The sequence below is a fragment of the Cervus elaphus genome, chromosome 13 (assembly GCF_910594005.1).
Source record: "Cervus elaphus chromosome 13, mCerEla1.1, whole genome shotgun sequence".
NCBI lineage: Eukaryota > Metazoa > Chordata > Mammalia > Artiodactyla > Cervidae > Cervus > Cervus elaphus.
In genome coordinates this window covers 1-8,452 of record NC_057827.1, presented here as the reverse complement: position 1 = coordinate 8,452, position 8,452 = coordinate 1, and positions in this window count along the sequence as shown.

The window sequence follows — 8,452 nt, the reverse complement described above, 5'->3', positions numbered from 1 at the left end:
CCTGCTTCGCCTCCAGAGGAATACCACCTTACCACAAGCACCTCAAGAGGAGGCTTCTCTCAGCTCTAGGTATGTGAGAGGGGACCCTGAGTTTGCGGCCTCAAGTGGAATGGACACCGCGATGCCCCTGACGCGAAATAAGGCTGGATATCCCTGCAGTGACTTGAATGCAGGCTCGTCTTGCATCTCCCAGGACGAAAGGATGTCTGAATCCCCTGTGGAGACCACAGAGAAAGACCTAGTTCCCCACCTCATCACGACCGGAGGCCTAACATCCTTTGAAAACTCCAGAGGTACGCGGAGATCAGTGCCTCCAAAGGAGGACGATGCCTGACTCCTCGTGAAACTTGATAGGAGTCCCAGGATTCCTGTGGCACGTGGAAAGGGACCCTTGGTCTCCCGCCTCAGCTGGAGAGGCGTCCCAATTGCCTTGCCAAGCCTCGAGGAGAATCCCGAGTTGTGTCTCGCAACTAGGCAAGAGTCCTGACGTGGCTGAACAAACACGTGTGTGGAAGGGCCATCCCCGTCGTAACTCGAGAATATACCCCAGGTTCCCGCCGCAACTCGAGAAAAACCATGAGACTTCCCCCTCGCCGCGAGATGAGGCCCGATTCCCCTGCACTGCGTGCAGAGCAATTCCGTGTTGCACATCACACATGAAAGGAGCCTTGATTTCCTTGATGGCACTCCAGAGAAACCCAAGAACACTGTTTCAAGGCTAGAGGGATCCTGAGGTCACTGTAGCAACACGAAAGAGCTCCGTGGACCAAGAATCAACACGAGATGAGAGGTTAGTCCCTGGCTTCGACTCCTAAGGAATACCACCTTACCACAAGCACCTCAAGAGGAGGCTTCTCTCAGCTCTAGGTATGTGAGAGGGATCCTGAGTTTGCGGCCTCCAGTGGAATGGACACCGCGATGCCCTGACTCGAAATAAGGCCGGATATCCCTGCAGTGACTGGAATGCAGGCTCGTCTTGCATCTCCCAAGAAGAAAGGGTGTCTGAATCCCCTGTGGAGACCACAGAGAAAGACCTAGTTCCCCACCTCATCGCGACAGGAGGCCTCAAATCCTATGAAAACCCCAGAGGTATGCGGAGATCAGTGCCTCCAAAGTAGACGATGCCTGACTCCTCGTGAAACTTGATAGGAGACCCAGGATTCCTGTGGCACGTGGAAAGGGACCCTTGGTCTCCCGTCTCAGCTGGAGAGGCGTCCCAATTGCCCTGCAAAGCCTCGAGGAGAATCCAGAGTTGTCCCTCGCAACTAGGCAGGAGTCCTGACGTCGCTGAAGAAAACACGTGTGTGGAAGGGGCCCATCCCCGTCGTAACTCGAGAATATACCCCAGGTTCCCGCCGCAACTCGAGAAAAACCATGAGACTTCCCCCTCGCCGCGAGATGAGGCCCGATTCCCCTGCACTGCGTGCAGAGCAATTCCGTGTTGCACATCACACATGAAAGGAACCTTGATTTCCTTGATGGCACTCCAGAGAAACCCCAAGAACACTGTTTCAAGGCTAGAGGGATTCCTGAGGTCACTGTAGCAACACGAAAGAGCTCCGTGGGCGAAAAATCAACTCGAGATGAGAGGTTAGTCCCTGGCTTCGCCTCCAGAGGAATACCACCTTACCACAAGCACCTCAAGAGGAGGCTTCTCTCAGCTCTAGGTATGTGAGAGGGACCCTGAGTTTGCGGCCTCAAGTGGAATGGACACCAGCGATGCCCTGACTCGAAATAAGGCCGGATATCCCTGCAGTGACTGGAATGCAGGCTCGTCTTGCATCTCCCAAGAAGAAAGGGTGTCTGAATCCCATGTGGAGACCACAGAGAAAGACCTAGTTCCCCACATCATCGCGACAGGAGGCCTCAAATCCTTTGACAACTCCAGAGGTATGCGGAGATCAGTGCCTCCAAAGGAGACGATGCCTGACTCCTCGTGAAACTTGATAGGAGACCCAGGATTCCTGTGGCACGTGGAAAGGGACCCTTGGTCTCCCGTCTCAGCTGGAGAGGCGTCCCCAATTGCCCTGCAAAGCCTCGAGGAGAATCCAGAGTTGTCCCCTCGCAACTAGGCAAGGAGTCCTGACATGGCTGAACACACACGTGTGTGGAAGGGCCATCCCCGTCGGAACTCGAGAATATACCCCAGGTTCCCGCCGCAACTCGAGAAAAACCATGAGACTTCCCCCCTCCCCCGCGAGATGAGGCCTGATTCCCCTGCACTGCGTACAGAGCAATTCTGTGTTGCACATCACACATGAAAGGAGCCTTGATTTCCTTCATGGCACTCCAGAGAAACCCCCAAGAACACTGTTTCAAGGCTAGAGGGATCCTGAGGTCACTGTAGCAACACGAAAGAGCTCCGTGGACCAAGAATCAACACGAGATGAGAGGTTAGTCCCTGGCTTCGACTCCAGAGGAATACCACCTTACCACAAGCACCTCAAGAGGAGGCTTCTCTCAGCTCTAGGTATGTGAGAGGGACCCTGAGTTTGCGTGCCTCAAGTGGAATGGGACACCGCGATGCCCTGACTCAAAATAAGGCCGGATATCCCTGCAGTGACTTGAATGCAGGCTCGTCTTGCATCTCCCAAGATGAAAGGATGTCTGAATCCCCTGTGGAAACCACAGAGAAAGACCTAGTTCCTCACCCTCATCACGACCGGAGGCCTCACATCTTTGAAAACTCCAGAGGTACGCGGAGATCAGTGCCTCCAAAGGAGACGATGCCTGACTCCTTGTGAAACTTGATAGGAGTCCCAGGATTCCTGTGGCACGTGGAAAGGGACCCTTGGTCTCCCCGCCTCAGCTGTAGAGGCGTCCCAATTGCCCTGCCAAGACTCGAGGAGAATCCCGAGTTGTGTCTCGCAACTAGGCAAGAGTCCTGACGTGGCTGAACAAACACGTGTGTGGAAGGGCCATCCCCGTCGTAACTCGAGAATATACCCCATGTTCCCGCCGCAACTCGAGAAAAACCATGAGACTTCCCCCTCGCCGCGAGATGAGGCCCTATTCCCCCTGCACTGCGTGCAGAGCAATTCTGTGTTGCACATCACACATGAAAGGAGCCTTGATTTCCTTCATGGCACTCCAGAGAAAACCCCAAGAACACTGTTTCAAGGCTAGAGGGATCCTGAGGTCACTGTAGCAACACGAAAGAGCTCCGTGGACCAAAAATCAACTCGAGATGAGAGGTTAGTCCCTGGCTTCGACTCCAGAGGAATACCACCTTACCACAAGCAACTCAAGAGGAGGCTTCTCTCAGCTCTAGGTATGTGAGAGGGACCTGAGTTTGCGGCCTCAAGTGGAATGGACCACCGCGATGCCCTGACTCGAAATAAGGCCGGATATCCCTGCAGTGACTGGAATGCAGGCTCGTCTTGCATCTCCCAAGAAGAAAGGATGTCTGAATCCCCTGTGGAGACCACAGAGAAAGACCTAGTTCCCCACCTCATCACGATAGGAGGCCTCAAATCCTTTGAACACCCCAGAGGTATGCGGAGATCAGTGCCTCCAAAGTAGACGATGCCTGACTCCTCGTGAAACTTGATAGGAGACCCAGGATTCCTGTGGCACGTGGAAAGGGACCCTTGGTCTCCCGTCTCAGCTGGAGAGGCGTCCCAATTGCCCTGCCAAGACTCGAGGAGAATCCAGAGTTGTCCCTCGCAACTAGGCAGGAGTCCTGACGTCGCTGAACAAACACGTGTGTGGAAGGGCCATCCCCGTCGTAACTCGAGAATATACCCCAGGTTCCCGCTGCAACTCGAGAAAAACCATGAGACTTCCCCCTCGCCGCGAGATGAGGCCCGATTCCCCTGCACTGCGTGCAGAGCAATTCCGTGTTGCACATCACACATGAAAGGAGCCTTGATTTCCTTCATGGCACTCCAGAGAAACCCCAAGAACACTGTTTCAAGGCTAGAGGGATCCTGAGGTCACTGTAGCAACACGAAAAAGCTCCGTGGGGCCAAAAATCAACTCGAGATGAGAGGTTAGTCCCTGGCTTCGACTCCAGAGGAATACCACCTTACCACAAGCACCTCAAGAGGAGGCTTCTCTCAGCTCTAGGTATGTGAGAGGGACCCTGAGTTTGCGGCCTCAAGTGGAATGGACACCGCGATGCCCTGACGCGAAATAAGGCTGGATATCCCTGCAGTGACTTGAATGCAGGCTCATCTTGCATCTCCCAGGACGAAAGGATGTCTGAATCCCCTGTGGAGACCACAGAGAAAGACCTAGTTCCCCACCTCATCACGACCGGAGGCCTCACATCCTTTGAAAACTCCAGAGGTACGCGGCGATCAGTGCCTCCAAAGGAGACGATGCCTGACTCCTCGTGAAACTTGATAGGAGTCCCAGGATTCTTGTGGCACGTGGAAAGGGACCCTTGGTCTCTCCCGCCTCAGCTGGAGAGGCGTTCCAATTGCCCTGCCAAGCCTCGAGGAGAATCCCGAGTTGTCCCTCGCAACTAGGCAGGAGTCCTGACGTGGCTGAACAAACACGTGGGTGGAAGGGCCATCCCCGTCGTAACTCGAGAATATACCCCAGGTTCCCGCCGCAACTCGAGAAAAACCATGAGACTTCCCCCTCGATGCGAGATGAGGCCCGATTCCCCTGTACTGCGTGCAAAGGCAATTCCGACTTGCACATCACACATGAAAGGAGACTTGATTTCCTTGATGGCACTCCAGAGAAACCCCAAGAACACTGTTTCAAGGCTAGAGGGATCCTGAGGTCACTGTAGCAACACGAAAGAACTCTGTGGACCAAAAATCAACTCGAAAAGAGAGGTTAGTCCCTGGATTCGTCTCCAGAGGAATACCACCTTACCACAAGCCCCTCAAGAGGAGGCTTCTCTCAGCTCTAGGTATGTGAGAGGGACCCTGAGTTTGCGGCCTCAAGTGGAATGGACACCGTGATGCCCTGACTCGAAATAAGGCCGGATATCCCTGCAGTGACTTCAATGCAGGCTCGTCTTGCATCTCCCAGGACGAAAGGATGTCTGAATCCCCTGTGGAAAGCACAGAGAAAGACTTAGTTCCCCACCTCATCGTGACCGATAGCCTCACATCCTTTGAAAACTCCAGAGGTACGCGGAGATCAGTGCCTCCAAAGGAGACGATGCCTGACTCCTCGTGAAACTTGATAGGAGTCCGAGGATTCCTGTGGCACTTGGAAAGGGACACTTGGTCTCCCGCCTCAGCTGGAGAGGCGTTCCAATTGCCCTGCCAAGCCTCGAGGAGAATCCAGAGTTGTCCCTCGCAACTAGGCAGGAGTCCTGACGTGGCTGAACAAACACGTGTGTGGAAGGGCCATCCCCGTCGTAACTCGAGAATATACCCCAGGTTCCCGCCGCAACTCGAGAAAAACCATGAGACTTCCCCCTTGCCGCGAGATGAGGCCCGATTCCCCTGCACTGCGTGCAGAGCAATTCCGTGTTGCACATCACACATGAAAGGAGCCTTGATTTCCTTCATGGCACTCCAGAGAAACCCCAAGAACACTGTTTCAAGGCTAGAGGGATCCTGAGGTCACTGTAGAAACACGAAAGAGTTCCGTGGGCCAAAAATCAACTCGAGATGAGAGGTTAGTCCCTGGCTTCGACTCCAGAGGAATACCACCTTACCACAAGCACCTCAAGAGGAGGCTTCTCTCAGCTCTAGGTATGTGAGAGGGACCCTGAGTTTGCGGTCTCAAGTGGAATGGACACCGCGATGCCCTGACTCGAAATAAGGCCGGATATCCCTGCAGTGACTTGAATGCAGGCTCGTCTTGCATCTCCCAAGAAGAAAGGATGTCTGAATCCCCTGTGGAGACCACAGAGAAACATCTAGTTCCCCACCTCATCGCGACCGGAGGCCTCACATCCTTTGAAAATTCCAGAGGTACGCGGAGATCAGTGCCTCCAAAGGAGACGATGCCTGACTCCTCGTGACACTTGATAGGAGTCCCAGGATTCTTGTGGCACGTGGAAAGGGACCCTTGGTCTCCCGCCTCAGCTGGAGAGGCGTTCCAATTGCCCTGCCAAGCCTCGAGGAGAATCCCGAGTTGTCCCTCGCAACTAGGCAGGAGTCCTGACGTGGCTGAACAAACACTTGGGTGGAAGGGCCATCCCCGTCGTAACTCGAGAATATACCCCAGGTTCCCGCCGCAACTCGAGAAAAACCATGAGATTTCCCCCTCGATGCGAGATGAGGCCCGATTCCCCTGTACTGCGTGCAGAGCAATTCCGTCTTGCACATCACACATGAAAGGAGCCTTGATTTCCTTGATGGCACTCCAGAGAAACCCCAAGAACACTGTTTCAAGGATAGAGGGATCCTGAGGTCACTGTAGCAACACGAAAGAACTCTGTGGACCAAAAATCAACTCGAAAAGAGAGGTTAGTCCCTGGATTCGTCTCCAGAGGAATACCACCTTACCACAAGCACCTCAAGAGGAGGCTTCTCTCAGCTCTAGGTATGTGAGAGGGACCCTGAGTTTGCGGCCTCAAGTGGAATGGACACCGCGATGCCCTGACTCGAAATAAGGCCGGAAATCCCTGCAGTGACTTCAATGCAGGCACGTCTTGCATCTCCCAGGACGAAAGGATGTCTGAATCCCCTGTGGAGACCACAGAGAAAGACCTAGTTCCCCACCTCATCGCGACCGGAGGCCTCACATCCTTTGAAAACTCCAGAGGTACGCGGAGATCAGTGCCTCCAAAGGAGACGATGCCTGACTCCTCGTGAAACTTGAAAGGAGTCCCAGGATTCCTGTGGCACGTGGAAAGGGACCCTTGGTCTCCCGCCTCAGCTGGAGAGGCGTCCCAATTGCCTTGCCAAGCCTCGAGGAGAATCCCGAGTTGTGTCTCGCAACTAGGCAAGAGTCCTGACGTGGCTGAACAAACACGTGTGTGGAAGGGCCATCCCCGTCGTAACTCGAGAATATACCCCAGGTTCCCGCCGCAACTCGAGAAAAACCATGAGACTTCCCCATCGCCGCGAGATGAGGCCCGATTCCCCTGCACTGCGTGCAGAGCAATTCTGTGTTGCACATCACACATGAAAGGAGCCTTGATTTCCTTCATGGCACTCCAGAGAAACCCCAAGAACACTGTTTCAAGGATAGAGGGATCCTGAGGTCACTGTAGCAACAGGAAAGAGCTCTGTGGACCAAAAATCAACTCGAGATGAGAGGTTAGTCCCTGGCTTCGACTCCAGAGGAATACCACCTTACCACAAGCACCTCAAGAGGAGGCTTCTCTCAGCTCTAGGTATGTGAGAGGGACCCTGAGTTTGCGGCCTCAAGTGGAATGGACACCGCGATGTCCTGACTCGAAATAAGGCCAGATATCCCTGCAGTGACTGGAATGCAGGCTCGTCTTGCATCTCCCAAGAAGAAAGGGTGTCTGAATCCCCTGTGGAGACCACAGAGAAACACCTAGTTCTCCACCTCATCGCGACAGGAGGCCTCAAATCCTTTGAAAACTCCAGAGGTATGCGGAGATCAGTGCCTCCAAAGGAGACGATGCCTGACTCCTCGTGAAACTTGATAGGAGACCCAGGATTCCTGTGGCACGTGGAAAGGGACCTTTGGTCTTCCGTCTCAGCTGGAGAGGCGTCCCAATTGCCCTGCAAAGCCTCGAGGAGAATCCCGAGTTGTGTCTCGCAACTAGGCAGGAGTCCTGACATGGCTGAACACACACGTGTGTGGAAGGGCCATCCCCGTCGTAACTCGAGAATATACCCCAGGTTCCCGCCGCAACTCGAGAAAAACCATGAGACTTCCCCCTCGCCGCGAGATGAGGCCCGATTCCCCTGCACTGCGTGCAGAGCAATTCCGTGTTGCACATCACACATGAAAGGAGCCTTGATTTCCTTGATGGCACTCCAGAGAAACCCCAAGAACACTGTTTCAAGGCTAGAGGGATCCTGAGGTCACTGTAGCAACACGAAAGAGCTCCGTGGACCAAGAATCAACACGAGATGAGAGGTTAGTCCCTGGCTTCGACTCCTGAGGAATACCACCTTACCACAAGCACCTCAAGAGGAGGCTTCTCTCAGCTCTAGGTATGTGAGAGGGATCCTGAGTTTGCGGCCTCCAGTGGAATGGACACCGCGATGCCCTGACTCGAAATAAGGCCGGATATCCCTGCAGTGACTGGAATGCAGGCTTGTCTTGCATCTCCCAAGAAGAAAGGGTGTCTGAATCCCCTGTGGAGACCACAGAGAAAGACCTAGTTCCCCACCTCATCGCGACAGGAGGCCTCAAATCCTTTGAAAACCCCAGAGGTACGCGGAGATCAGTGCCTCCAAAGTAGACGATGCCTGACTCCTCGTGAAACTTGATAGGAGACCCAGGATTCCTGTGGCACGTGGAAAGGGACCCTTGGTCTCCCGCCTCAGCTGGAGAGGCGTCCCAATTGCCCTGCAAAGCCTCGAGGAGAATCCAGAGTTGTCCCTCGCAACTA